Genomic DNA, 6305 nt, shown 5'->3' on the forward strand with positions numbered 1-6305 from the left:
AAAACAGAAAGTGAGAGCAGGGCACCAGACCTCTGCACATAGTCCTGGGTGCAAGAGCCTTTACATAAATGTGCGCATTACTACCACTACCACCACCTCCTCCCCCTCTTTCCCTGCCCCTCTTGTTATTTGGGAACTCTGTATTTTTCTGTTACTAACATCAAACACTAAAATAATTAAAGAACAGGTAAAAGTCACCTAATCAAGGATCCATAAAGAGTTCCAAAGGTTAAAGTCAGGAGTTTATTCTCGACCAACAGCTATCTATGTAAAATAAACGCATTCCACAGCACAACAAATCCATTCTCCAATATCCTCTGCCCCTTACTTGGTAAAACTTCCTTCTTTCTTTCTGGTGTTTGTTTCTGAAACTTCGTTAGCTAATGTGGCTCTCTCTACCTAAGCAAGGTTGGCTGGGAACTCTTCCTTTTTCTGCCTCAACATCCTAACTACCAGAACTACAGGTGTGCAATGTTAAGCCTGGCTTTGTTTGTTTTTGTTTGTTTGTTTAAAGGCTCTAAAACAAGGTAAATATCAGTTTGGATGCTTATGTAAAATCTCATTTTCTGCCCCTGTGTGTTAGCACACCCCTTAAATTCCAACACTCTGAAGGCAGAGGCAGGTTTGAGACCCTGTCTCAAAATAATCAAACCTCATCCTCAGACATTGTTTTTAAGATGTTTGCGAAATAAAACCCAACAACCCTACGCTAACGACTCGTTCCCTAACTTAAGTTAATCTCCCAGTACTGTTTTTCAAAGTTCCGAACTATTATAGGACCTTTTTTTTTTTCTTTTTTACTTCCTTAAACTTCTGGTTAACTCTAGGCTCTTAAGTTCCCTTAGGGCGACTAGCATTTTTATAAACCACGCACAACCCAAAGGACCGCAAACCATCTGACTTGTCTGACCTGAGTGTTCAAATTCCCTTAACTTGTCAGAGGTACACGTTAAGGTTAATAAGTACCCTAAGGTGCTTTACGAAGTTCCTAAAGATTTGCAATCATTTGGGATGATCTCTTGCTGACATCTAGAAAAAGCGAAATAAGCAAATACATGAAAATAAAAACGTTTTCCACCGTCTCCGCAAACGCCCCTGGCGAAAGCTTTCCTTCTTAAGACCTGGAAACTTCTGGCAACAGAAGGCAACGTCCACTCTCTGCGGCCGGGGGCTGACCAGGCGGTGCAGGGCGGGTCCCCAGGCGCGGGGCAGGCGACCTGGTCCCCGGCTTTCCCCTCCCGCATCCCGGCCCCGCAGTAGCCGACCCCGCCTACCTGTTGTGCAGAGCAGGAAACCCGCCACGCTGCAGTGAGCCCCCGTGTCCCGTCGGCGCCTGCAGCCGGGACCCCGTCCCCCTCGGCTCCGTCCCACCCGGGCCGGGTCCTCAGCCTCCGCACCGCGCCCACCCGGGTCCCGAGCCACCCGGCTCCAGCCGCTCCTGCCCAGCCGCTAAGCACGCCTGCCCGAGCCTCCTCTCCGTGTCTCCCGGCTTGCCTGCAGAGACGCCCTGAGCTCACACCTGTCCCGGCGGTGCCACGTTACCGGCTCCACGACAGCAAGCACAGCGGCACTCGGTTCAAGCCGGCGACTGCGGAGCGGGAAGGCGGGCGGGGCTGACAGCGCGGCGGGAGCGGCCATTGGGAGCGCCCGGCCCCGCCCGCGCCCAGGCCGGCCAGCCGCCCGCCGAGCCAGAGATCGCACACTGTGGCAGGCGTGACTTCTCCACCGACGAGAGAGCGATGGGAGATCCTGAGGGCGAAGTCACTTCTAGGACAGCGTTGCTGTCTTAACAGTCCGGAGATTCCGGCCACAACTATTTTTGTCTGTTTTTGTCGCCAGCCAGAATCTACACTTGCGGCTTAGAAGGCAGATACTTGAGGAGCCTGGAAAAATTCAGGCAGGACCGGAGCTGAAGGAGGATATGATGGAATCTTACCCGAGGAAGGGACCCTAAAGAACCTTGACGAGAACACAAGAGTAAAAGGACTATATGAAGAGTCCGTGGCTCCGAGTCAGATGTGTTTTTCCATTATAGTCAGGAGTTTGTAATTTTTTTCCCTTTATTTTGAAACTTATTTTGAAGCTTACAAGAAGGTTGCAAACGTAGTACAAAAACATGATCCCCCTGAACCCTTTTGAGATTTAAGTTGCTAATATTATGCCACAATGTTCCCAAGCTCTTTCCACTCAGTCATAATAACTACCCTAGCGATATTCTCTATGTGATACATTCGGTTTGCTGGTTGTCTCAATCATGCTCCTTAAAAGTAAAGGTCTTCAGTTCCAAAATAAGTGTTCTATCTAGTTGCAATCCATATCTTCAATCTGGAATACTCCCTTAGTTTTTGACATTTACAACCTTAACGAGTTTTAAGGTTATTAGTCCACTATTTTAACAGGAAGGCTTTCATTCTGAGTCTGTCTGGTATTTATTCATGATTAAATTTAAACTAGATATCTTTGAGGACTCTCACAAGTTATTCCGTGTTCGTATGTGTAGGTGTTTGCTCTTCATTGCTTCTTACCAAAGGATGAAAAAAGGTTCCTTTTCCATCTTTGTAATTAATATGTATTTTCTGAAGCTATTTTGTTTCAGGGTACCTGTGAATAATCTTGCTTAGAAATTCATAATTTATATTACTGGATCTAGAATATTTTCACTTCATTAAGTTGATTATAGCATTCTTCCATTATTTATTTACTCACTTTTTACAAGTGTTTGTTTGTGTGTGGGCCTACATGTGTATATGTGCACCACATGCATGCAGTGCCAATGGAGACCAGAAGAGGGCATTGGATCCCCTGGAACTGGAGTTATAGGCAGTTGTGAGCTTCCTGATGTGGGTGCTAGGAACTGAACTGGGGATTCTGTACAGCTTAGTCCTAGAAACCTGACTGGGGCAGTAAGGAAATGAAAAATGGACAAACACAAGTACAGAAAAGTTGGGGTAGGATGGGCCACAAGCATTTTAATGGAGTGGCACCAACTACGAAATAACCTACTGGAACCTCAGAACATGTATCATGTGCAGCACGGGGAAAGGACTAGTAGTCTTGATAAGAGGGTATCTATACTCAGCTGCAGTTGCTAGTTTTTGCACACATTGGTCAATCATTAGTAAACACTTGTGATTCCCATGGTCTGAGGCCTTGGGTCCTTGACATGGCCATGCCTTTGTTGACAATACACATTCACTCAGGGCTTATCTCAGTTCCTTCCAGTTTTGTTTCGTTTTTAGGTACGTATGTGTGCCTGTCTTTATGTGCACCATATGCATGCAGGTATCCTTGGAAGTCTAAAGACTGTATTGGAGCTTTAAGAACTGCCATCAAATGTAGCTGTGAGCTGACTGATGTGGGTGCTGGGAACTGAACCAGGGTCTTCTGCCTGAGCAGCATAGAGCTATGTCTCTATCCCTTTTGTCTCTTTTGATGATCAAATTCTAAGTTTGCTCAGTCAGAAATTCATTCATTCTTGCTTCTGTGTCTTTGTGTTTCAAGTCATTTCCCAACATTCTATTACTAAGCATTTTAAAAGCTATAACCCATTGTAAAGCCTTACGTATACTATCTACCCATCATCCAGATTCTGTGCCCTTTACACGTGTCTCCCTGTTCTTGGCACACCTTTCCCTTCTGGCATAATTAAGATTTCTCAGGCTCACCTTGCCCCAGGCTGAATGCAGCAATTACTTGAGAAGCTTTGGTTCTATTTAATGGATAAGTATATTTTGCAGTTCTAGGTTTGTTTGCTGCTACTGTGGTAGCATTACTGCCCACGCCACCTCAAGGATGCAGCTAGAAAATATTTATATATTCATACTCATGGAGCCTGCTGGTATGCATGTGCATGAGCACATGCATATAGTTATAGTTCTTTCTCTAACTGTATTAAATTTCCAATAAGAACATAAAGCCTTGGGTAGGATTCTCTCAATAGGCAAAGCACCATTACAAATATTCTCTTTGAATATTTAAACACCTCTTTGGTGTTTAAACATATCAACATGGATGTTGACCCGTGATGGTGAGTGGATAATACTGAGCTGTTTAATCTCAAAGGAGGCAGTTAACCTCACTACTACCTCTATATATGCATACAGAGCAAAGGTAGATATTGCCACTATACATTTAACAGTATTTTACATGAGAAATAACAACAGGTACATTCCTATTTGATCCTAAGGGCACTTAAGTTTTTTGAAACCTTCGGTCTCGAATCAGATAAAGAAATAGAGTGTACCCACATAAAGTTTCTGATTTTGTTCTACACTAAGGAACACTTTGTAAAAGCTTTATGGGGCTGGAGCAATGGTTCAGTGGTTAAGAACACTGTGGTAATTGGAATAGGTTTGGCCCCTGTAGACTCATGTGTTGGAATGCTTAGGCCCATGGGGAATGGCACTATTAGGAGGTGTGGCCTTGTTGGAGGAGGTGTAGCAGGAGGTGTGTCATTGTAGGGGTGGGCTTTGAGGTCTCTTTGCTCAATCTCCACCCAGTGTGGAAAGAGAGCCCCCTTGCTGTCTGCGCAAGACATAAGTCTCCTGGCTGCCTTCAGATCAAGATGTAGAACTCTCTGCTTCTCCAGCACCATGTCTGCCTGCATGCTGCCATGCTTCCGACCATGATGGAAATGGACTGGACCTCTGAAACTGTAAGCCAGCCCCAACTAAGTGTAAGAGTTGCCTTGGTCATGGTGTCTCTTCACAGCAATAAAACCCTAACTAAGACAGACACTGACTGCTTTTTAAGAGGACCCAGGTTTCATTCTCAGTACCCACATGGTGGCTCATAACCATGTGTACCCCAGTGCCAGGGGTATCCAAAGACTTCTTCTGATCTGCGAAGGCATCACTCATATACATAGTGCACATACACACACAGGTAAAACCCTCATACACATGAAATAAAAAAAAAAACTTACACTAAAAGGTTTTTTAGGTGTGAATACTTTATAGGCATGGAAACATATTTTAAAATAACAACAACTTGAACATAATCCTACTATTTCTACACAACAATTATTTCCAGTTACTTGTCTTTCTTTCAACAGTTACATATCTGTGAACTGTGATATGCAAATGGCATATCAATTTAGGATTCCTAGTTATTTCATTGTTGGTGGTTATATAGACAATATTGTATGGGTATAATGTTGCTAGCATTTAATCCAATGAACCTGACAGGAAAGGGAAAAAAAATCAATTTTTATCATCAACACATTGGGGGGAGCCTTAATTTCCTATTATAGACACACATAATTGACAAAGACTGAAGCACACTTCAAAATGACTCTGTAATCAGCTATTATTTTTCTTTTACCTTATACCTCACATAATGGTTAGTTTTGTCAACTTGACACAATTTAGCAGCACCTGGGAAGAGAGTCTCAGTGAGGGACTGCCTAGGTCAGGTTGACATGAGTGTGTCTGTGGGGGACTGACTTGGTCACATGTTAATTGATGTCAGAAGACCCAGCCCACTGTGGGTAACACAATACCCTGGGTCCTGGAGTGTATATGAGTGGAGAACATTAGTTGGGCAGTAGGCATGAATGTATGCAAGCATGTTCTCCCTGCTAGTGACTGTAAATGAGACTATTGTTTCAAGTTCCTGCCTCTTGAACTGTAAGCTAAAATGAGCCCTTCTCCCCCAAAGTTGCCTTTTTATTAAGATATTTATATAAAAGCAACAGAAAGAAACTATGCCATGACCATTGAGGTTTGGATTCTGGAAACCTGGCCAGGGTTGGTAAGGGAATGCAGAAAAGACAGACACATTGACACAGTGAAGCTGGAGTCAGGTGGGGTCTGAGCAGTGTGTTTACTAAATACAGCACAGAGTTAGCTGGTTCATACAAGGTCTAGTTCTAGCTCAGGATAGTCTCAGGCTATAAAAATCCAGGAAGAGGAAGGTCAATGGCAGCCTTTACACATAGCGATCAATCACTGGACTCTAGAGGATGCATTGCTATTTTTCCTGAGCTTGGGCCATATGGCTCTATCGGTAATGGCTTTGCCAATTTCACATGGCTCTGAAGTCTTAGAGTACTCAACATGTCTGTGCCCATGCCAACAATGCACATGCACTTAGAATACTCACCCAGGCCTCCCTCTACTCCTCACAAAACTAAAGCACCAAGTTTCACATCTCACAGAACCAGAAAACCAGGAGAGAGATTTCGGGAAGCCAGTGGAAAGACGCCTTAAGTGTGGGAGATGAGCGCTCTGGTCTTTGGCATGGAAGATGGGGAGGAAGTGACCCTGAAAGGGCACGCAGCAAGGCAGAAAGTTCCAGCCGTGAGA

The 6305-nt window shown here is 44.4% G+C and overlaps 1 protein-coding gene across 1 annotated transcript in view; it reads right to left on the reverse strand.

Annotated features, from left to right (window-relative positions):
- Window positions 1-1610, reverse strand: part of Heatr5a (HEAT repeat containing 5A) — a 99147-nt gene extending 97537 nt beyond the window's left edge. Inside the window, exon 1 of the mRNA XM_031357715.1 lies at window positions 1275-1610. The gene's annotated coding sequence lies outside the window, so the exon portion shown is untranslated. The remainder of the gene's footprint in view (window positions 1-1274) is intronic.
- Between the last annotated feature and the right edge of the window lie 4695 nt (window positions 1611-6305).

Source organism: Mastomys coucha, unplaced genomic scaffold (genome assembly GCF_008632895.1).
Source record: "Mastomys coucha isolate ucsf_1 unplaced genomic scaffold, UCSF_Mcou_1 pScaffold6, whole genome shotgun sequence".
Lineage (NCBI taxonomy): Eukaryota > Metazoa > Chordata > Mammalia > Rodentia > Muridae > Mastomys > Mastomys coucha.